Source organism: Balaenoptera physalus, assembly GCF_965194825.1.
Source record: "Balaenoptera physalus genome assembly, contig: HAP1_SCAFFOLD_1725, whole genome shotgun sequence".
NCBI lineage: Eukaryota > Metazoa > Chordata > Mammalia > Artiodactyla > Balaenopteridae > Balaenoptera > Balaenoptera physalus.
Window position 1 is genome coordinate 5,246 of NW_028125078.1, and position 24,011 is coordinate 29,256.

The 24,011-nt window shown below is 50.4% G+C and overlaps 1 long non-coding RNA gene and 1 pseudogene across 7 annotated transcripts; one reads left to right on the forward strand and one right to left on the reverse strand.

The window, feature by feature from the left end:
* Positions 1-2,387: 2,387 nt before the first annotated feature.
* LOC309654024 lies at positions 2,388-24,011 on the reverse strand. 6 transcript variants are annotated; one of them, XR_014259741.1, is made up of 5 exons: positions 23,614-24,011; positions 23,118-23,249; positions 22,051-22,272; positions 7,212-7,428; positions 2,388-6,350 (listed from the first exon to the last, which is right to left on the reverse strand). It is a non-coding gene; the product is annotated as an uncharacterized lncRNA (long non-coding RNA). The 6 variants fall into 6 exon arrangements; XR_014259742.1 differs by having other exon boundaries at positions 7,212-8,050; XR_014259743.1 differs by having other exon boundaries at positions 7,212-8,050; positions 23,080-23,249.
* LOC309654023 (dipeptidase 2-like) lies at positions 16,569-20,998 on the forward strand (annotated as a pseudogene). The gene is made up of 4 exons: positions 16,569-17,282; positions 17,584-17,653; positions 17,774-17,949; positions 19,069-20,998. The product of its transcript is annotated as a dipeptidase 2-like (transcript).

A 24,011-nucleotide genomic window follows, 5' to 3' on the forward strand; every position in this document is an offset into this window, starting at 1 on the left:
TTAAGAAGGAAATAAGTCCTAAAAAGTGAATATATATCGCTGTCTACAGATCTCATTCCAAATGTAAATGACTGCTTATAGATTAACCATAGGTCTAATATAACATGGCATGTCTAATATTCTTAAAATTACAAAAATTCAGTTTTATTACTTTGGAGAGGAAGCATGATGCTACATGAAAGGCATCAAATTTGGTGTTAGAAATCCTATATTTGGGGATAAATGACTTCTGACAAGTCTTTTTTTGTTTCTTTGTTTATGTTTTATTTTTGGCTGCGTTGGGTCATCGTTGCTGCACGTGGGCTTTCTCTAGTTGCGGCGGGCAGGGGTTACTCCTCGTTGCGGTGCACGGGCTTCTCATTGCAGTGGCTTCTCTTGTTGCAGAGCACAGGCTCTAGGCACGTGGGCTCAGTAGTTGTGGCTCGCGGGCTCTAGAGCGCAGGCTCAGTAGTTGTGGCGCATGGGCTCAGTGGCTCCGCGGCATGTGGGATCTTCCCGGACCAGGGCTCGAACCCGTGTCTCCTGAATTGGCAGGCGATTCCTAACCACTATACCACCAGGGAAGTCCAGACATTTTCTTCCTACGTAAAAAAGGAGCAGTAGGGACTTCCCTGGTGGCACAGTGGTTAGGAATCGCCTGCCAGTGCAGGAGACACGGGTTCGAGCCCTGGTCCGGGAAGATCCCACATGCCGCGGAGCCACTGAGCCCATGCGCCACAACTACTGAGCCTGTGTGCCACAGCTACGGAAGCCCGCGCGCCTAGAGCCCGTGCTCCGCAACAAGAGAAGCCAGCGCAACGAGAAGCCCGCGCACCGCAAGAAGAGTAGCCCCCACCCGCCTCAACTAGAGAAAGCCCACGCGCAGCAACGACCCAACGCAGCCAAAAATAAATAAATATAAAATTAATTTATTTTTTTTTTAAAAGGAGCAGTAATTCCCCACAGAGATGTGAGGATCAAAAGGGATCATATTTGTGAAAGTGTTTGGTCAATTATAACTCACTTTTTCAATTATAAGGTGTTAGGACTACTTCGGGGAGTAACACGTTTTATACAAGCTGTTACTAGATGTGCACTGTATTCAAGTTTAGGGTGCATATTAACGTCCAGTGTCATTTATACACAAGAGATGCCTTCTAGGCTCAAGAGACAAAAGTTACAAGTGATAATCAGGCATTCATGACGCTGGGATTTGATAACGTTTCTCCCAGTCTAAATGCAGTGGGAAACATCCAGAACTGAAAGTGGACACAAACTACTTAGTATTTTAGGAAAGCAGGAGAGACACAACAGGATTGGGGAGAAGTATCAAGTCTATCAGAGGCTCTCAGGGACGCCTGGTGTCTACCTACAGAGGCTGCAACCAGCATATTCTTAGGACAAAACCCTAAGGTAGTGGGTGGTTTTTTGTTTGGTTTTTTGTTGCCTGAGAGTGAGCTACTGTCCCGCTATCTCACTCTAAAACCTATAGAAAGAGAAGGGCTGTGTTCCTCCAGCTGTGGCACCTCAGGGTAGGGTCCTCTACCTAAGGCTCTGAAAAAGTAAGGAGGGCACAGTGCTACCTCATAGTACAAAAAGGTACATGAAAGACCTATGTTCTCCTTCCTCTGCTGCTGGCAGGCACTAAGATGAGGAAGAGATGCTCAGAAGGCCATGGCATGGTGATGGAGGAGTCCAGTCTGGCTGCGGCACCTTCACGACCTTAGGAAAACTGTCGGCAAGCTTTCATTAGAGTAGGTTCAGGCCACAACGTGCATATTCATCTTTCATCTGTTTAAACAAGGCACTAAATAGTAGGTGTCACTGGTCACTTCCTATTGAACAAAGCCTACAAGATTTTAGGTAAGCATCAAGACACTGATGTTGGGTCAGGCGAAGATTTCTTAGCTATGACACCAAAAAGTATATTGATAAAAGAAAAAAATAAGCTGGGCTTCATTCAGATAAAAAATAACGCATTTCAAAAGACACCATTAAAAAAGTAAAGACGTGCCATGAACTAGGAAAAAATATTTGAAAATCATATATCCAATAAAGGACTTGTATCCAATAATAACAAGTGTTGGCAAGGATATGGAGAAACTGGAACCCTCATGCATTGCTGGTGGAATTGTCAAATTCGAAACTGCTACTTTGAAACACTGATTCATCATATGACCCAGGTAATTACCCCTAGGTAACCACCCAAGTGAAATTAAAACTACATGCACACATCAGCCAGAGCGGCCAAAACGTGGAAACAAACCAAATGTCCATTAATTGGTGGATGGATAAATAAAATGTAGTATATCCATACTATAGAATATTCTTTGGCAATATGATACAGGCTACTGCATAACCTCAAAAACATTACGCCAGATAAAAGAAGCTAGACACAAGAGACCACATACGGTATGATCCCATTTATATGAAATGTCTACAAAAGGCAAATCTATAGAGGTAAGAAGTAAATTATCGGTTGAATGGGTCTGGGGGTGGGAATGAGAGTGATTCCAAATAGGCACAAGGTTTCTTTTGGAGGGTGATGGAAATGTTCAAAAATTAGATTACATGATAGGTGCATACAACTCTATAAATTCACAGATTTTACTAAAAACCACTGAATTGCATATACTTCAAAAGAGTCAATTGTATGGCATGTGAATTATACATCAATAAAACTGTTTAAAACATAAAGAAATTTAAAAGAGAAGTCAGGGACAGCCCTGACCCCAAACCTCACTATGAAATGTGAACATATTTACACAGAAATCTGCCGCTTATCCTGATGTCGCCCTTCCAGAAACTTGACTCTTAGGATGACAAAGAACACGAACAAAGAGTAAGAGACCTCCAAACAGGGTCTAAGATAGCCGTGGCTCATTTATGCACTTTAGACTACAGGAGAAAATGGAAGTCCTCCCCTCGCCCCTACCCAGCCTGAGATGAAAACTTAATGACTCATAGGTACAAATGCAGGGCACCTAATTTTAAGCTCGATTATCTGGTTTTCCTCAGCAGCTACATTAACTAAGTGACAGTTAATACTGAGGATGGGATCAGAAGCAAACTATCAAAGCACAGGCCTCTGGGTCTGGTCAGCCCCTTACAACTTCACACCACTGAGGGCAGGGCAGCAACGGTACCCTGGTGGCCAAAAATGGTTATGACATCTGTTATCTGAGGCTGGAAAGAGAATCAGTTTCTCAAAATGAGGTCATCAAAATGGCCATGGGTATGCACCCATTTATGATACAGGTTCTCTTGCCTCACTCAAACCAACTGAATCAGAACCTCCAACAATGATACCTAAGAATCTGCATTTTTAACAAGCCCCCTCGATGATTCTTATGTTTTCAATTTTATTGTGCACAAGAGCCCTTTACTTAGAGAATATTAGAGATGGAAGGAACCTTGATGATCATCTAACCCAAAGTTCACCTACTGTAGATGAAAACACCGGGGACCAACGATGTAACATGATTTTCAAAGATCAAATAGTTCTTTAAACTCTTAAAAAAAAAACAAAAACAAAACTATGTCTCTAGTCCTAAAAATTGTCAAGAATACTACTGACAAAAGAGAATATAAAATGTACCTTGGAAATATTTTCTTCAAAGATTGATGAAGATAACATGCTTAATCATTTAAAGGGATATGTTTCTGCTCTCAGGAAAATTCATCCAGAGCACCTCATTACCTGAAGCTGCCAACTAAATGAGTCATCATAACAGTTAAGTTATTTTTTCCTTGTTGGTATGTTCAGTTTAATTATTGCCTTTTTTCCTCAAACCTACCTCCCTTGAGAAAATGCATAGGTTATTTGACCCAAAACACCAACATTCTTACAGATCACAAGCATTAAGTCATCATTTCCGCTGAAGCCACATCTCCAGGGCTGCAAGTCATATTTTTATATTAATGCAGCCTGAATTCTCCTGTGCGTGGGTCCTAAATCATGAGCTAGCAAGAGGGAGGAGATATGGGGATATATGTATATGTATAGCTGATTCACTTTGTTATAAAGCAGAAACTAACACCACTGTAAAGCAATTATACTCCAATAAAGATGTTTAAAAAAAAAAAGATTACATTCTATTGGAGGAAAACAGTCAATAAACAAATATACAAATTAATTAAAAAAAAAAAAAGTGGGTCTGTTTCCAGGGGCCTATTTAGCCAGTGGGTTCATCACCCGAAACCTCAGGCTCCCTTTCATTATTCCTGCTTGATCCTGCCTTTTGATAATTTCCAGTAAAGCACTGTTGTCTTATTTTCTGCTTTAGACAAGCTTAAGGGAGAGTTTCTTAAGTCACTTGACCAAAATATATTTTGGAGCACGGAAAGAACATAGTTTCTTTGTTTTGGGGGGGGTTTTGTTTTCACAAAAGGATTACTTGGATTCAAAATCTTGTTCACTGACTTGTTAATCGTGATGTAGTGACATGACAAATTTCTCAGCCTGTTAGAGGCTTTAATTTCTTTTTCACAAAATGTAAAGAATAACACCTACCTTGCAAGGTTTTTTGCAAAGATTCTAAAAAACACGTAGCACGTAAAGTAGATAATATATGTAACACGAACAGTGTCTATTGTATATATATAATTGTCAATGAAAAAATGTTGCCTGCCATATCAGTAAACAAAGGATGTTGCAGCCATCAAGCCATCACGTTATAGCCGCCCCAAGAGTGAACCCTGAGGAAACTCAGGATGGAAACAGGATGCCCACCATCTAGCAGTCAACCGCCACAGCCTCCCCTGATGGTGCACCCCGAGGGAACTCAGGATGAGAAAGCACAGGATACTGGCCCACATAGCTGAGGTGCATATCAAAGGAAGGACTTCAGTGAGCCCAGACTTTTGCATCTTCCCATACACAGAAAAACACTAAAAATTCATTAACTCGAGATGTCTGGTTTTCTTTAATTAACAAGAATCTTTCGATGTTCCGATTACCTGGTCTTTGTTGCAAAAACTCCTATAGTTGATGGTTCCTCCCTCTCCTTTTTGGATCAGTCCCTCAGAGAGAGCTGAGAGGCTGTGTCCCAGGCTTAAGTCCTCAGTTTTGCCCACCCAATAAAACATATTTCTCAACTTTGAGGTTGTGCATTTTTTTCAGTCAACATCATATATATGTTAAATATACATATATAGAATATATATACACAAATATACATATATATTAGTGTAGGGGGTAAAAACATGGACTTTTCCTTGTTATTTAACCACTCTGAACCTCAGTTGCCATTTCAGCAAAAGAGACATATTAACAGGTCCTAAATCACAGTGTTGTCAGAAGGGCTAAACACACATAAAGCCTGTACCCGCTGTCTGGCAAACAGTAGGAGCTCAACAAATGTTGTCCAATGGCAAGGCAGCCCTCAAGAGACCAGCGGTCAGTACGTGGTGGGTATTATGATTATTGTTCATTTCTTTCAGGGGCAATCTGGAAGCGCAGAGGCAGAGGTCTGGAGGAATTTTAGGGGTCCACACAATACACCCAGGTGGGAACAACACAGATCCCCTGAGTGGGGTTCAGGGAGCACCTCAGCAGCCCTGGCCCTTCCTGCTCTCTCAGTTGGGAGGGTCTCAATGCTGGACTTTGTATTTTCAAAAGATGGCCCGGGCCTTCTTCAGAGAAGAGGAGGTGACAGACAGCATGATGGCGGCTGATGAAGGTGTGGGATGATGAGCGGAGAGTCAGCTTGTACCAGAAACATCAACACTCAACCAATGCCTGGCTCTACTTCCTCACCTGTTGATTGATGACTAGGCTTTATCTAGTTTCAGGACGAGAGTAAAACACAAGGATTCGAAATAGAGTCACAGGTGTAGAAAACAAACTTATGGTTACCAGGGGGGGAAAGTGGGGAGGGGAGCGGGATAAATTGGGAGATTGGGGTTGACACATACACAACACTACCTATAAACTAGATTACTAATCAGGACCTATTGTATAGCACAGGGAACTCTACTCAGTACTCTGTAATGACCTGTATGGGAAAAGAGTCTAAAAAAGAGTGGATTATATGTATATGTATAACTGCTTCACTTTGCTGTACACCCGGAACTAACACAACATTGTAAATCAACTATACTCCAATAAAAATTTTAAAAAAACACACGCAAGGATTCTCCAAAGATCTTATGTTTGGACCTGATTCCTAGATCTTCTTCTGGGAATTGGGGGTGGGAGGAGAGAGAGTAAAGGAAACGGTGGGGTGGGGCGGGGGGACGTGCATAGGGAAATGAGCGCTTCATGGTGGAAGCACTGAAGCACCACAAAAGGAGTTCCATCGATCCTGGAGAAATCCCCTCACGTCCCCTCCAGGAAAACTTCAAAACTCAGGACTGTCGATTCAGCGCACCTGAAAAAAACAAAGCAGATGGACGTCAGGACCCCGTTGGGATCCTGCAGCTCCATGGCTGCGGCCCCAGCAGTTTTGAGGGCAAACAGCTTACTCCAGAGTATTGATCCAGCCACAGCAAGGTGCAATCTGCTTAAAAAAAAAAAAAAAAAAGCCCGTTTGAGAAATAGACCCACAGACACAGAAAACAAAATTTCGGTTACCGAAGGGGAAAGGGTGAGGGGAGGGATAAATTAGGAGTGTGGAATTAACAGAGACACACAGATATATGATATATGTAAAATAGATGAACAACAGGGTCCTACTGTAGAGCACAGTATTACTGTGCTCAATATTACTCAATATCTTGCAATAAACGATAATGAAAAAGAATCTGGAAAAGAATATATATATGTATGTATGTATACGTATGTATGTGTGTATGCATAACTGAATCACTTTGCTGTACACCTGAAACCACCAACAATGTAAATCAACCATTCTTCAGTTTCAAAAAATAATTTAAAAATAATTTTAAAGTCTGTGTATGTACAGCAACCCTACCCCGTCAAGCCGGGAAGACGAACAGCAGTTACGTGTAGACAGAGGCAACCCACCACATTGTCCCCAGCACGCAACTCCAGACATGGTCAGAAACCTTTTACTGCCTGAGAGTTTTAGCACATGAGGGGGAAGCTTTTCAACTCAATTAGCATTCAATGGTCCTGATGCTCAATCACAGGGATCAGCTGGGAAGTTACTAAAGCCATTACCGGGGGCTGGAGTCGCCAGTTGAGTTTGAAATGTCAGTGCCTTTCCCCTGACACCACCTCCCCTCTTCCCACTGTCCCTCCCAAGCAGAGGTCCTGATAATTTGGTAACCTTTCACAACAGCAGGGAGTCACCCTTCAGTCTTGGGATCAGGGACTTTGAAATGCCCAAGGAGTCAATTACAGCTTGGCTCTGTCCCTGGGAAAAGAAAGCAGCATCCGAGAGGTGGAAGGAATTGGGGTCCTGGGCAACGCGGGCAAGTGAGTTCCCAGGCGCCTTCTCCCAGATGCTGCCTGCATCCCACCAAAGCTTCCGAGGAGACCACAGCCTGTAGGGGTAGAAAGAAGAGCCTGGGAAGACCCAGCTCAAGGTTGCTCTAAGCAAAAGAGAATATGAATGGAGAATTGTCTCGAATTAGAGGAGGATTGCAGGAATGTAACCCTTTGTATTCTAAAGATCTGACAGTGAATTGGTAGGTAGGTAGGACCTTGGCTAGTTGTTAATCAATACCCATTGGCCCTTTCCCTTTGCTGCATCCAGATTCCCTTCGACAGCCCCCTTGCCTCTGGGTGAGGCCCTGGGACGAGCCCTGACCAGTGGACCATGCGCAGAAGTGGCTCTGTCCTCTCTGGGCAGAAGAGGCCAAGAGCGTGCGTGCCTTCTCCAAGCTCCCTTCTTCCAGCGTCGGGGCTCTGAGGACCCGAGGAAGGTGACGCCACAATGTTGAAGGACCCTGAGTCCCTCACATCTGCAAAGAACAGAGTCTCCCACTCCAACCCTAGCCAGTAAATCGAGCAAGAAAGAAAACTTGAACCTGTATGGATGAAGAATGTCGCCTGCCCTATCAGTCAACAGAGTGTTGCAGCCATCAAGCCATCATCAGCCATGGCAGCCATCCCCGATGGTGCACCCGGAGGGGATTCAGGATGGAGAAAAGCAGGATGCTGGCTCTAGATAGTTCAAATGCACATCAAAGGAAGGATTCCAATGAGCCCAGACTCCTGCCTCTTCCCATACATAGAAAAATGCTAAATTCATTAACTTGAGATGTCTGGTTTTTCTTTAATTAACAGTAATCCTTTGATCTTCCGACTACCTGGTTGTTTTGGGGTTTAATGTTTTGTTTTGTTTTGTTTTTTGCAAAACTCCTATATGTCCTGGTTCCTCCCTTCCCTCTTCAGTGCAATCTCTCAGAGCGATCTGACACTGCCTCCCGGGCTTAAGTCCTCAGCAAGTCCACCAAAAAAAAGATGATTCTCAACTTTTAGTTGTGCATTTTTTTCAGTCAACACCTGCTAAGCCACTGAGATTTTAGGTTGTTTGTTAGTACAGCTACCATCAGTTATCCTGACTGACAAAATGACATAATCAGAATTACAAACAAAAATATCCATCATATATATATATATATATATATATATATATATATTTATAAACAACAAAATAACGGAATTAACTGTCCAAAAAAGGGAGCTGGTTAAATAAAGGATGGTACACGATACAGCCGTTAAGACACGTCTTTAAAATGATGCTAATGACATAGGGATACGATAAAAAGTGAACTTATTGTTTTTTATACTGCAGAGTAGTAACCAAAAAGTAATTGTAAAATAATTTAAGTACTTTGCTTAGAGTCTTTGAAGGGGATTTATGGATCACAGATTTTTTTTTTAAATTCTCCCTTTCCCGTCTTACCACAGCACTTGCTCCCACACTTCCTTCTTCAAATATTCGTGCACAAAATCCCCGCCACTAGCCTACTTACCTCTAGCCTCCCCTTCCTTTTTTCCCCAATACTGTACCCCCAAAACTAAAGGACAGTCCACCATGCAGAAAAGGAAGAATAGGTGGAAGGAAGGTAAGACTGCTAACAGTCATACATCAACAATGCTCACCCAGAACCTCTGGCAAAAGGAACTTCATTTTCCTACATCTTTCCAGAATCAGAATCTTGCTCACCTCTGGCCCAGGCTCAAAGGGAGCTCTTGTCGTCAGAGAAAAATTAAGGAGTTCTCCACTGCCTGTGAAAGTAACTGAGGATGCTTTCTGATACATTGCAGGCACGGAGAGAGAGCATGTTTAGCTTAGTCAAGGCCTCTTTTATGACATGGAAAGAAAAGAGGTCAAAGTTACATTAAAATGAAGAATCAAAGAGTTCTTTGATTTTTGAAAGAAATCATTAATTGCATGACTTTTGATCAGACTGCATGTCTTATCAAATCTGGAGCTCATACTTGCACGTGGATGAATAATACAAGAGTCCCCACAAGATCCCTCTTCCTCTGCAGCCCCATGTTTTTCTCCCTTTGGCTGGTGACAGTGGTTTTTTTCCTCTACGTTGAGTTGGATGGGTTGGGAATGTGTCACTTTGAAAAGAAGATGCCCTAACACCTGTCCATAAAAAAGGCAGAGTTCTGGTTACCTCAGCCCTCCCATCCATTCTGGGCACCCACTCAGGGCTCCAAAATGATCTTGTTGGCTGGGCCTTCACAGTAGATAGGTGTGAATTAAATGACGAAGCTCTGGGCTGCGTCAGACAGAGGGGGCAAATCATAGTGTCTGATAGGACAGGTATTTTGCCTGTTTTTAAATTTCTACACAATGGGGGGATCCTTTTCTAGGCTGACCCATCTGGAAGTTGCTTTCCCCCCCCCGCCCAGGTATCAAATTCAGCCTCAACAGAACATGGGCCCTCAGAGATGCCACAAACATAGAGACCCCAGAATGAGAAAAAGGAGAGCGCTGTAAACCTGGATCTCAAGGAGGACAGAAACAGGCATTTTACAGACAGCATGAAAGGAAAGCACAGAAAATGACTCCACTTAAAACAGAATTTTGAAAAAAAAAAAAACCCAAAAAACAGAATTTTGAGCTACAACAGCTCCGGGGACTTGAATTCTCTCCAGTTAGTAAATACATAGTTTGCACCATCTTACCGCAGAATAATCTGAGATAAGATGAGAGACAGGGTACTAAAGATCGACAAAACCTAGATTTTGAGTGAGGAGGACTCTGAAATGGGCAAGAATAGAGACATCTGCACTCAATACAAAAAGCTGAGAGTTTTGTCCACCCTTGTGAGGAAGGTATTAAGAACCTCAGTAAAGGGGCTTCCCTGGTGGCGCAGTGGTTGAGAATCTGCCTGCCAATGCAGGGGACACGGGTTCGAGCCCTGGTCTGGGAAGATCCCACATGCCGCGGAGCAACTGGGCCCGTGAGCCACAACTACTGAGCCTGAGCGTCTGGAGCCTCTGCTCCGCAACAAGAGAGGCCGCGATAGTGAGAGGCCCGCGCACCGCGATGAAGAGTGGCCCCCACTCGCCGCAACTGGAGAAAGCCCTCACACAGAAACGAAGACCCAACACAGCCAAAAATAAACATAATAAATAAATAATAAATAAAAATTTTTTACAAAACACCAAAAACATAAAATCTGGAAAAAAGTTGAACACCTATATACGCCCTGCAGACTTTACATTTAGTATTTTGAAGAAAAAAAAAAAAAAACCTCAGTAAAAATTACTTAGAGTCTTCAATTACTCCTTTTCTTAGTAAAAGTGGAGGGAGATATACAACCTTAGTAATCGTTACGGATAATATCCGGACTATGGGTGTGTCACTGGCAATCTCAGAAAGTGGGTCTCTCTTGCCCTCCTGGGGCCCCTGGGGCTGTGCCAGCCCACCGGCACGCCCCACGTGGGGTGTCTGCTAGACTAGGGCATGGGTGGGGAGGCCCAGGTGTGAGGGGCCAGGTAGAGTATCTCTGCCTCCCCCCTGATCTCCTCCACAAAACTGCCCCTCCTCCTGAAGCCTGACCCCCAAGTCACACGTTCCTTATCATGACCTCACTGGGTAGTGATGACCTCACCGGCCTTCTAACAGTTTCCATGGCAGCGTAACTGCCAACGTGCTGCCCTCAGAGAAACTTCCCTGACAGTTCTCCACCAGATACCAATCTCTTTGGTTGTCTGCGAGAGAATGTGTGACTGGATCGTCTATGTTAACTCAGACCTGTGCTCTGTTCCATGGGTGGGCAGTGCGGCAGGTACACCGAGACCGCCCGGAGGCATGGTGTCCACACAACCTCACCTGGCTGCCTCATGTTCCTGTGGGGTTTGCCCACTACGTATACCTGAGCGCGTTCCCAGCTGTAAGTAATACCAGTGACCTGGGACACCTTCAGGGACCCACAGTGCTCACTGCTGAGGACAAGTGAAAGGTCATCCCTGGACAAGTGTGCAGGATGGTCCTGATCTTTATAAATGTAGCTTCCCCTTTGGGCTACAGGATGCTTCCATTCAGACCCTTTCCTGATTGGCCTCTTAGCAAAAGACAAGTGCATTTTTGTTGGCAAATGGTAAATGGAGCAGTTTGAGGAAGAGGGCCACTCTTGAAACACACCTTCAAACCCAGGCACCTCTGTGCTGTCATGGAGACATCTATATCGGTGCCCTCAGACACATCCCATCCTGAGCTGCTGAGTACTAGGGGAGAGGGTGGTGCCATATTGATGGGAAGACCGGAAGAACCAAGAGGGCTGTTGAAGTGCTAATGAGACTGGAGGGCTGAGGAGATGGTGTCCCAGGAGGCTGGGTTGATGTGAGCCTAGACTTGGTACCCAGAACGCGGTTCTCAGTCTCCTGATCACTCTGCCTCAGTACTTCGCCTTGTTCTAATCTACATAAAAGTATCAGAGGGCTAGAGTTCAGTGTGGTGGAAACAGGCAGTATAAATGGGGCCCAAGAGGGGTTGCCAAGGTGGGAGGGGTTCTTCACCAATTTATATTAGATTATTTTTTTCCAAAACTTGAAAGACATTTCCATTAAAGCCTCAGAAGTGACAGACTGCAAGAAATGTTTTCTCTGTTGTGGAAGGGAGAGATGGAGAGGCTCATGATTGCAATGACTTTCGGGTTCTACTGTTTTCCCTGGAAACGGTGAAGAGACTTCCTCATGTGCTGCAGCTGTAGGCTCTAGGAATTGCTTTTGCAGCCAGTGTCCCTTCCCTAGGGACTCATAGAGGTGATGGGCCAAGGCTGTGTTTTGGATGTCAAGTCGATTAAAGGTCTTCAGCCAGAAACTGGGAGAGACATGAGAGAGGGAAATTCTGGCAGGAGACTGTGTACAGCAGAAGTGACTGATCAGTTCTGATTTTCTTTGCAGCAGCAGTGGCTCCCGTTTCTCCTCCGACCCCTGGTCAGTACCATGTCCACTACCGAGGGTGTGGAGAAACGCAGTTGGGCTGGCATGGGGAGACATACTGCCTGGTTGGTGGCTACAGGGCCTACGGGGATGTTCCTTTGGCCACGCCAGCAAAGGTGGAAGCAGAGAAGCCAGTCCCCAGACGTGCTCCCAAGAGAAAGCACGCTCCGGAAGAGTCAGACGAAGACCTGGGTTGCCCCAGACCCAAAATCCGGCGATTGGAGCATTCAAGCAGCTTCGGACTAGAAGGTGCTTTGATTCTCAAGCAGGGTGGCCCAACCTCTGGGCACATCCCCTCTGCAACAGCCCCAGTAAACCAATGTCCCATCCTTACTTTCCCAAGGTCGGCAACAGGGAGTCCCCTCCTAAAGAAGGTTCTCTCGCATTGCCACACTCTCAAAGGCTGCCCCCAGTGCGGTTCCTTCCTGTGGGCCTGATCAGCCTAAGGGCAGAGGTGTCTCTTTCCTTCTCTGAGTCGGACCAAATCGTCTTAGTAACACCTCTTCACAGTGGTGACCATGTGTTTCACGGGGGCTGCTGCTGAGCCTTTATCTCATCCTTTCATGGGGGAGAGAGGGAGGATTATAATGATTTTTACTTCTAGGGGAGAGGGTGGTGCCATATTGATGGGAAGACCGGAAGAACCAAGAGGGCTGTTGAAGTGCTAATGAGACTGGAGGGCTGAGGAGATGGTGTCCCAGGAGGCTGGGTTGATGTGAGCCTAGACTTGGTACCCAGAACGCGGTTCTCAGTCTCTTGATCACTCTGCCTCAGTATTTGGCCTTGTTCTAAGCTACATAAAAGTATCAGAGGGCTAGAGTTCAGTGTGGTGGAAACAGGCAGTATAAATGGGGCCCAAGAGGGGTTGCCAAGGTGGGAGGGGTTCTTCACCAATTTATATTAGATTATTTTTTTCCAAAACTTGAAAGACATTTCCATTAAAGCCTCAGAAGTGACAGACTGCAAGAAATGTTTTCTCTGTTGTGGAAGGGAGAGATGGAGAGGCTCATGGTTGCAATGACTTTCGGGTTCTACTGTTTTCCCTGGAAACGGTGAAGAGACTTCCTCATGTGCTGCAGCCGTAGGCTCTAGGAATTGCTTTTGCAGCCAGTGTCCCTTCTCTAGGGACTCATAGAGGTGATGGGCCAAGGCTGTGTTTTGGATGTCAAGTCGATTAAAGGTCTTCAGCCAGAAACTTGGGAGAGACATGAGAGAGGGAAATTCTGGCAGGAGACTGTACAGCAGAAGTGACTGATCAGTTCTGATTTTCTTTGCAGCAGCAGTTCCTTTGGCCACGCCAGCAAAGGTGGAAGCAGAGAAGCCAGTCCCCAGACGTGCTCCCAAGAGAAAGCACTCTCCGGAAAGGTCGCACAAAGATCTGGGTTGCCCCAGACCCCAAATCCGGCGATTGGAGCATGGTGCCAGGAGGTAGACCCCACAGCATCTTGCTGGCTGAGGCACTCTGAAGAGAGGGCAATGGTTTAACTGCCTAAGGCAGCGAATGCCTCTTCCTGCAGTGACCCACCCCGTCCCCCCACTGCCCACTGCCACAGATCACAACCTGCGTCGTTCTGTTTGAGCCTTCCTCAGCCAGGAGCCTCCTGCCACACTAAATGGCCAAAAGCAAGGAGCCTCAGAAACTGAGGTTTGAAATGACAGTCTGCCCTGAACATCCCAGGGCTGAAGCTGGCCTGGAAGAAAACGTGACGTTCCTCTGCTCAATCCTCAGGGGCCCCTTTGTCAGCTGAAGACAGAAAAGTCTGCACTCTGCGAGCCGAGAAGAATGCAGGAGCAGAGACAGGGTGCAGAGAAGCCTTAGCACTCTACCACATGGGCTCCTGCTCTGAGCCATTGTCAGCGGCCACCACCACAAACCAGGGGGAGCTGGGTTTTTTGAAACTGAAAGCAGCAATCTGTGGCTTCCCAAAGAGCCTCCTGCCTGGGGTCTCAGGAGGCAGGATAGAGAGACCCAGGAAGACCTGCTCCCTGAAGCAAGCACAGGATGGAGAGTCAAGCAGCACGCACCCTGCCCCGAGGTTCACATGCTCCTTTATTCCCAGCCCTTTCTGTCCCCAGGGGGGTCCCTTACTGCTCAATGTTTTTCTGTAACAGACTTCTAGGGTCGCCAGTGCTCACACTTAGGTCACTATCCCTGTGCTAGGCACTCCTGCTACCCAGGAAAGGTTCCAAAGGTGGAACAGCTCCAGGGGGTGCCAGGGATCAGAGCAAAAACTTGAGAGGCTGGGGATGAAGGAGTTTGGGCACAGTCCCTAAAGCATCTCAGTGGTTGAGCTTCTGTGAGAAGGCACATCCCCTCTTTGTGTGTGTGTGTGTGTGTTGGGGGGAGGGGGTCCCCAGAGGAGGCAGCTAGGGGGAGGGCCTGAGGCTGGAAATGGGGAATGGCGTGCGGCCTCTGAGCAAGCACAGGCACTTAGCCCTTGAGGTTTCTGGGAAAGGTAGAGCCACAAGGGCCTCGAGATAAGGCAAGTGTAGCAGCAGAACCCAGGTGCCAGGTCTTTCCTCAGAACCTATACTTCTTCACGAGGCCAGGCCTTCCATGCTGAGGTAGGAGGGATCCTGGCCAGAAGGTCGGCCAGCAGCCCTGGGAGGAAGGTTGCTGCGATGGGGGCTCTGCTGCCATGGAAATGACTTCATTTCCTTCCACTCAAATAGCCTACTGACTGGGTTCCTGCTCTGTTGAGGAAAAGGGTCATTGACTCTCCCCAGAAGGTGTTCAGTTCACATCCCAAAAGTCCCTCTCTTCAGGCCCTGGGGAGGTGTAGCAGCTCCTGAGGGCGCTCTTTCCTGAGGCTGGCTGACAGAAGTGGGGGGGGGGAGGTTTCCTGAGAGTTCCCGGGTGCTGGTTGAAGTCCCCAGAGAATGGTCATGCAGGTTGGGGAGTCAAGTAGGTGGAGAGAGAAGGTCGGGGGCAGAGGGCCCCTTCCTGAATCCAGAGCTCACAAGGTTCCCCCCCCCCCATTTCCAGAAACTCTCTCTTCCCCCACACCAGCCCACATGGCCGCGTACCAGGAAACCGGGAGCCCAGAGCACCTGTGGCCGCAGAGACACTGGCACGCAGCCCTCGGAGTGGGCGGGGCCGGCTGCAGGCAGATGGGGACGCGGTGTGCTCCCGGGAGGCCTCGGGCTGAAGGTGGCCCTCTGAGAGAAGCGGCCCAGCTTGGCCAGGAAGGTTAGAGGCGGGGGAGAGCAGCCTAGGGCGCCCCCTCGGAGCAGTGGGAGTGGGAAGAGGCGCAGGGGCGGAGGGAAGCCGCGACGGGAGGCGAGTGGGCTCTCAGCAGAGGCCAGCGTAGCCCACGGGAGCTGCCTCGGAGCAGGGGGCGGGAGGGCAGTGCCGCCCCGGGGCTTCGCGGATCGCGGCTCTCCGCACACGGCTCGCAGGGCCCTGTGACTCTGTATCCCCTCCCTCACCCCGCCCCCCTCGCGAGGCCGCGCCGCTGGGTGGCCTGTGTGGACGGGCACAACCCCATCGCCCGCCCCTCTCACACCCGCCTCTGCCCACCTGCCTGGCCCTGCGCAGCTTGCGGCCCGGGGGCCTCGAAGGTCTCCGCGCTCTCAGCCAGCGGCCTCTGCTGTGTCTGCTGCTGCTGCTGCTGCGTCTGCTGCTGCGGCCGGGAACCCGCGTCCAGACCACGTCGGGCACCTCCAGCACCCCGAGTCCGCGGGAGCGCACGCGGGCCCTGAGGCGGGACTTCCCGCTTGTGGACGGGGGGCTGCAGTGTGTGCGGGCTGGTGGGGGCCGGTGGGGGCCTAGCCTGGCCCTGGGCAGGGGAGGAGGTCCGGAGCATGCAGAGCTAGCGGGGAGGCTCCCTCACACCACCCCTGGATGGCCTCTCCATCACCTATGGATGCCCCTCCCCTTCTCTGTCATCCCCTCCCTGGTGGGAACCCCTCAGCCCAGGCCTCAGCTGCTCCTAGTATAGTCTGTGTGACAGTGTGAGGTGGGGGACCCCCCGGCTGGCCCAGGCCAGGCAATGTGTCCTGCCTGATCCCAAGACCTAAGGAGCCCACCCATTTGCCTTGACCTCCCTCCAGCCACAACGACATGCCCCTGGTCCTGAGGCAGTTTTACCCACAATGGGCTCCAGGATGTTAATCTGTGCAATTTCAGCCATGGCCAGACCAGCTTGGACAGGCTGAAAGACGGTCTCGTGGGTGCCCAGGTACCAAAGGGACACACAAGGTGCCACCATGGCTGCTGGGGAATGTGGGGCACTTTGGGGGCCTCAGAGACCACAGGTGAGTCACACTGGAGCTAAGTTACCATAGTGGCCTAGAAAGTGCCATGCCATGGATGCTGGGGGCTACAGGGGTCACAGTGAGCCAACCTGACGGGCATCCAAGTACCACAGAAAAAGCAACGCATTCCATGTGACTTCTGGGCACAGTGAGTGCTGTGCCAGCTGAGGAGGCTATGAGAAGCCCAAGGAGTTCCAAAGCCCAAACCAAGCCCTGGCCTTCCCTCAGTTCTGGTCAGCCTACGTCCCATGCCAGACCCACGAACGGGATGCTGTGCGCCTCACCCTGGAGCAAATTGACCTCATCCGCCTCATGTGTGCCTCCTATTCTGAGCTGGAGCTTGTGACCTCACTTAAAGGTAGACGGGGGACTTGCCTGGTAGTCCAGAGGTTAAGACTCTACGCTTCCACTGCAGGGGGCTCGGGTTTGATCCCCGGTGGGGGAACTAAGAGCCCTCATGCTGCGCGGCACGACCAAAAAAAAAAAAAAAAAAGGTAAACAGACTGGTGGTGGTAGGTGCTAGGGACTTCAGTAAGCTACCCCTGCCTCTGAAAATGATCATCTTGACCTACCTGCCCCCAGCTCTCAACAATACCCGGAAGTTGGCTTGCCTCATTGGTGTGGAGGGCGGCCACTCACTGGACAGTAACCTCTCCATCCTGCGTACCTTCTATGCGCTGGGTGTGCGCTACGTGACACTCACCCACACCTGCAACACGCCCTGGTGAGCGCAGTGCAGATGGTAAGGGCCCAGTGAGGCAGGGATCTGCCCAAGATCACGCTGGGGCCCAAAGCAAGTTTACCCCTGGGATCCGGCCCTGAACCTGGGGTGGGGAGGGGAATGGAGGTTCGCAGAACAAGACTGAATCCCCAGAAGGGCCCTCCTACTGCCAGGCACAGCCCAGTTTGGGTCCCTCCTCTTGCACCAGGGAGTTGCAGGTGTAGACGGTTCGACAGAACCTCTTTCTAGGCTCTTGTAGCCAAGTCATGGCCACCAGTCAGACTGCCTCCTGGCCACCCTGCAGGGCACAGAGCTCAGCAAAGGGTATCCACCCCTTCTACAGCAATGTCAGTCGGCTGACCGGCTTGGGCGAGGTAAGGACCCGGGTTCCATACCCTGCCCCACATGAATGTACAGCCCCGCCTGTTCCCTACAGATAAATGCACACAAGGTAAATGCAGCCCTGATGCCCTCTCCCCATCCTGTCCCTGCAGAAGGTGGTGGCAGAAATGAACCGCCTGGGCATGATGGTGGACTTGTCCCATGTCTCGATGCTGTGGCACGGCGAGCCCTAGAAGTGTCACAGGCACCTGTCATCTTCTCCCACTCAGCTGCCCGGGGTGTGTGCAAGAACACTCGGAATGATCCTGATGATATCCTGCAGCTTCTGGTGAGAGACTGCCCTGGCCCTCAAACCTAAAGCAAGAGGTTCAAACCGGGAGCCCTTGAACCTGCGCCTCTTCTCCCTCAATTTCCTCAAACCCCAGGTTAAATATCTTCTGCCCCCAAAACCCACGGTCCACAGCCCCTGAACTCTTGAGCCCTAGGTGGGGGTCTAGGTGGTAAGATGCTCCACCAAACCCGGAAACCCAGGGCCAAGACACCACCCAGACCAGGGCTGCGGCTCCTGCATTCACACAAGCCCAGAGAGGAGACGACTCTGACCTCAACACCTTCCTCACAGGGGCCGAGAGAGTGAACAGGCAGGTGGCTGTGCTGGGGGCCAAGCTGACTGTCCACCGGTCCGCCCCTGCAGAAGAAGAACGGTGGCATCGTGATGGTGCCCTTGTCCGTGCGGGTGCTGCAGTGCAACCCGTTAGCCAACGTGCCTACTGTGGCAGGTGAGCCTCACCCTGGGCTCTCTGAAAACTCTGATTTGGAGCTGAAGCTGGGTCCAGACTTGGGGAGGACTTCAGAAGAGCCCCAGTGGTTTGACCCACCTGTTGGCAATAGGTACAGCTCCCAAAAACCCAATAATGGACGGTACACAGCACCTTGGTGCCATGTGGAACTGGAGCCACGGAATCAAAACTGCGGTACTGATGGGTATCAGGGAGGCTGTCAGACACAGAGCCCGGGTGCTGCCCATCTGTGCCTCTGCAGGGGCTCCTAAAGCGCACTGCCCCTACCTCTGGCCAAGGGACTGGACAGCTCCTTAGGTCTCTGGGGTCTTCATCAGTTGTACTCTTGTTCCTCTCTCATCCTCCACACCCGGGGAAAGGAGCCCCCACAGGTTCTCAAGGAGACTGGGAGGCAGGGTGAATCGTGGGTGGGAAATGGCCCAAACAGGGGGCTCTGGGGTCCACTCCAAATCTGAAGTCCAGTCTAGAGCCAGCTGGGATCACTTCAGATCAAACCTCAGGGCCCTCTAGTTGGTACTCTCGGTGCCAGGCCACGAAGGAACTGGACTGTTTGGCCTACAGGCTGCAAAAAGGGGAATCAACAGAGGCCAGTCATCACCCCCACCCCTGCCCTGGAAGCCCCACACTGCTGACTTCCCATTCTTCAGATCACTTCGACCACATCAGGGCAGTCACTGGATGCAAGTTCATCGGGATTGGCGGAGATTATGACGGGGCTGGCCGGTGAGTGCTTCCCCATGGCTTGTCTCAGGCTGGCTGGGCAGCAGTGGGGCTTTCACAGCCACCGTGCCCACCACACTGTGGTCCTCATGGCCTTGACCATAGCCTCAGGTGTGCTGGCCCAACTGGTATCTCCCCTCTCCCAGGGTCTGCTTCCTGGGCTCTCCTGTCTGTTTGGCCCTACTCTAGGTCATCATATTTGTCTAAAACACCACACAGAGCTCATCTGCCCAGCATCTGCGCCCATCCAGTGCCAGCAGACCCACGGCCTCTGAGCAGACTCTTAGCAAGGTCTGGGCTGGGCTGACCATCTTCTCTGCCTGCAGCTGGGTCTGTGCATGCAGGGGGGGTCAACCCAGTTCTTAAAAAGCTTTTCTTCTCTTTATAAATGGAGGCAAAAATTGCATTCAGTGAAAGGCATAGATCTTAACAGTACAATTCAATGAGTTTTGACGAACAGTCGAGGCGCTTTTGGGGCCTTCCTTTGAAGGATGAAGAGCAGGAGTGAATCATTTACTCTCTCCAAGTCTCCATTTTCCATATCTGACCAGGGCTGGGGTTCAGTGGACCCTGGACACGTAGGGCTTTGGTTCTGACTCAGGACCAGGGAACAGGTCTGAGGCCCAATAGCTGGCTGGCTGGCGGCCACACAGGTTCCCACAGGGGCTGGAGGACGTGTCCATATAGCCGGTACTGATAGAGGAGTTGCTGAGGCGTGGCTGGAGTGACGAAGAGCTCTGGGGTGTGCTTCGAGGAAACGTGCGGCGGGTCTTCAGACAGGTGGAACAGGTATGCTGGGCTGGGCAAACGAGTAGCTCCGAGCAGGTGGTCTGAGCAGGTGTACGTGGGGGTGCTGTGAGAGGTGCTGCCCGCTGACTGCCGCCTCCAGGTACGGGAGGAGAACGAGGGACAGAGTCCCTTGGAGGATGAGTTCCCAGATGAGCAGCTGGGCAGCTCTTGCCGCTCCGTCCTCCCACGTCTGCATCAGAGAGAGGATCTGGCTCCAGACCAGAAACTAACCAGAGCTGCGGTTCGTGGGAATCCCATTTTGTCACCTAAGTGGTCATTCTCAAAATCTTGCCCCCACATGGGCCCAGGCCTCACAGTTATTGCTGCCTTCCCGGTCCTCATTGTTTGGCTCTGGTGATCCAGTTAATCCTGCCAGATGTCACTTTGGCAGCCACAGATACCCCACAAAGTTTCCTTGCATGCGAGCACAAACATTTCCTATGTATTATTCTCTTCTGATAATTCTTTCAACGTATCCCTTCTGGCTTTGTGCAAAGCGATTCTTTGTTTTGTACACGGGGACCACATCTGGGAAAACATCGCCGCACCCTCATAAGTGACAGGGGGAGACCCGAACTGGCCAGGCCATGACAGGAGCTCACCGCTGCTGAGCTCTACAGATCCCGCCCCTTCCACACAGTTCGCCAATTCCGCGGCGAGCTCATCTTTCTTGATGTTCTTCCCTTAGGAGACGTGTACAATGCAGCAGGATTCTCAACCCGTTCCCCGTGGTCACTTGTGCTAGATGGAGCTTTGCAGTGTTCTGTGCCGGCCGTGGGCCGCTGGTGGAACACTGTGTGACAACTGCCTGCACAGGACTTCAGGGTTCATGAAATGTCTGTCTTCCCAGCCTGACGCTGCTGAAAACCACGCTTCCCAGAGAAGGAGAGAGATCCAGCTGGTCCACACCTGCATACACATTTGTTGACACGTGCAGATGACAGCAGGCTCTAGCAGGACCCACATCAGCCTAAATTCAAGAACTCCGGTGCCAGCCCTTGACAGCAGCTGAAGGGGGGTTTACAAGAGACGCAACCTCGAACCATACCCTAGGCTGAATCAGAGGTGCTGTTGGAAGAAATAGGCCGTTGTGTCACTTTCCCGAAGAGTTTGGCCACGAGAAAAGTCCCCCAGAGCCCAGCACTGTGGGAGAGGCCTCACCCACAGAGCAGGGCAAGTGTCCCAGGCAGGGTGCCCCGCGCCCGGCACCCCGCCAACGCAGCAGGAAGGTGCCCCCCCTACGCCCCAGACAACGGGCGCTCTCCCTTCCTGAATAATTGAGCTTCTCATCCAAAAGAGGTTCTCTTCCCACCCAAACATTAGAGCTTCTAAATATTTCAGGATCCCTGGGTTGTAGAGGGTCACTCGCCGTGCCCTTTGGATAAATGAAGCCAACGTCAGCTGCTTCTGGGCTGGCCTTGAACAAAACCATCAAGATGGAAAATCTCTGCTCCTGCCCTTCCTCCCGTCACCCCCCGTCAAGCCTTTCCTGCTGCGTGCAATGACCCGGCTCTTTTGTGAGCAGGTGAAGAACACCCACGGTGCGTGCAGTTCTGTGGTCCCTGCAGAGAGGAGGTGGGTGCGGGGGACCCTCAACCATGCTGGCCTCTGCTGCCATCCCCAGGGCCCTTGATATGGGCTTCAGCACAGCACAGCCAGCCTCAGGAGGCCTGTGGGACCACTGGGGCCCCGGTGGCGATCCCCTGGATGTTCCTGGGAACGCTCCCACGACTCCAAGGCGAGTCCTGCCAGCACCCAACTCCACCAAGCTGGCACTCCTTACTTTTTCCGGATTCCGTTCGCAGCTCCCTCCTCATACGCGTTCTCAAAGCTTCCAAGAGGGGTGACCCCACTTCTCTGCTACAACTCCACCCTGAAGGCAGCCCCCGCCTGACAGCACCGCCCGCCCCCCTGGCAGGGCAGCCCTGAGTAGCTGCCCCTCCACGTGGACTGTCCGTTCCCAGGTCCCACGCCAGCCCGCCGAGGGGTGGAGCCTCCAGGAGAGCCACTGTCCGCTCGCACTGCCCCAGCATCACCACCGCCACTTGCCGCCACTCTGCACTTTCCTCCTGTGTGCTTCCCCACCCCGGTCCCCTGCGTGGGTCCCCCGCTGCGCGTACACAAGCCTGTGCAGAGACAGAGCACAGCCACCAAGTCTGAGCCTCGCCGCTGACGTCTGTGCTTGGAGAGGCTGGAGGAAGCTGCTCCCCAGTCGGCTTCACCGCAGGGTCCTGGTACCCAGTCTGCCTCCAGCAGGGAGGTGATGGGACCCCACGGAAGGATGCCCAGAAGCTCTCCCGGCCTGCGGGGTCTGGGGCTGTTCAGCTCTCTAATGCTGGGTCCTTCGGAGATAAAGTCTTCAGTCACCTGCCTGGGCACCCCATCCCCTCTGAAGATACAAACTAAACCTCCTCCAGGGTCTTGGCCTGGAGGGAGGAGCCGCCCAGGGTCAAAGCCCATCCCTCTCTCTTCCCACCTCTAGACCTGTGGGAAGGGCTCAGGCTAAACTCCCGGTGCCTCTTCTCTCAAACCCTCAAATGATAAGAGAAGAGGTATGTCTGTCCACCTTGCAGGGTCCTTACTCCGCCTGCCAGTAGGTGACATGGTCCTGGAGGTGCTTCTTAAACTGCCAGTCTCACTGTCTTAGCCTCAGAGTTACACACGCCCAGGAAGGACCCCGGGTACACGGCGTCCCGTTACTCCCAACTCTACTCCTGAGCGTCAGGGTTAGCTGACAGCAGGGGACAACCCATTTCAGGGATTTCTCATTTCCAAGGGCTCTTGAATGCAGAAAGAGCCCTAAGAGTCAAAGGAATTTAGCTCCAGTGGTGAAGTTACAAGTCATCCGGCAAACACTTACAGCTGGAGGGCCAACTAAGCACCCCCTTAAATCTCACCACACAGACTCTGCTGATCCGGGCTGGCCGGTGTGGTTCTCCTAAGGTTGCTTGTGCTATCGATCGTCTTGCTGTACCTCCCAGTTAAAGATACAGCCTTAGGAAGACGGCTGGACCCAGACCATGAGGCAGTCATATTTACCCATTGACCTACCCTCTTCCTCCCTCCTTCCTCCCTCACTTTGGAAGCTTTAGCGAGACATATTTCACTTCCCACTTTACAATGAAATCATTAGCCTCTAAATAATGCACCTTGCATGGATAGGAGGGCAGGCAGTCTGCACACACACCTGTGCTGGTCGCTCTGCCCAGTGAAAGGGAGGAGCAGAGTATTCCCCAAGGGGCTTTCTCGGAGCTTCGGAGGCTGAAATTTGAGGGTTGACGGGGTGTACACGTCAGGAAGTGAAAGAGAGAGACTCCAGCTGCGGGAGAGGAGGGGAGAGACTCTCAGTGGTCTTCCTAGGTAGTGAGCTGTCGGAGCGAGTGGCATTCCTCCCCATCTCGCCCATGAAACTGTAAACACAGCACATGTCTCTGTGTCCTTTTCCTAACAATGAATTATTTTTTAAAATATTTTAACTCCGTGTGTTGTTGTACAGGAGGGTCACTGAGGGATATATTTGAGACTAGGACCCCTAACTCCATGAATAGCAAAGTTAGTATCTGATGCAGCCAGGACGTTGCAAAGCCTCTTGGGACCCCAGGCACCCAGGATCGCTGTGCACGGAAGAGCCAGCTGCCCATTCGCTGCTCATCCCCCTGCAGGCTCCCCTGTCGCTTGCTTACCTGGCCTCCTGTCTGTATGTTCCCTGTTGCAGCTCACGGTGCTTGACTAACTGAGCCCGAAGCATTCAGAGCCTCTTCTGCTGGGTGCTCAGAGCACTGATCCCAAGAGCTGCACCACCAAAACAGGATTCTAAGGGTCGACAAAATGGGAAATCTTGCAGTTTATCCTCTGTCTAAGGACCCACTGTACTTTTTGTTAGTAAAGCCTCTTAGATAACCTTTAAGAAAGACACCTGGGTTTTTTTCCAAACTCACTCAACTTTTCCCATAATGAAATTTTTATTAATATCCTGCAGACTTGTGCTTCACAAAAACACTCAGGAAGTCTTTTCCAGAAGCGTATAGGTCGTGTCTGCAACAGTAGTTCTCGTGCAAATGCAGCAGTGAACTTTGCATGA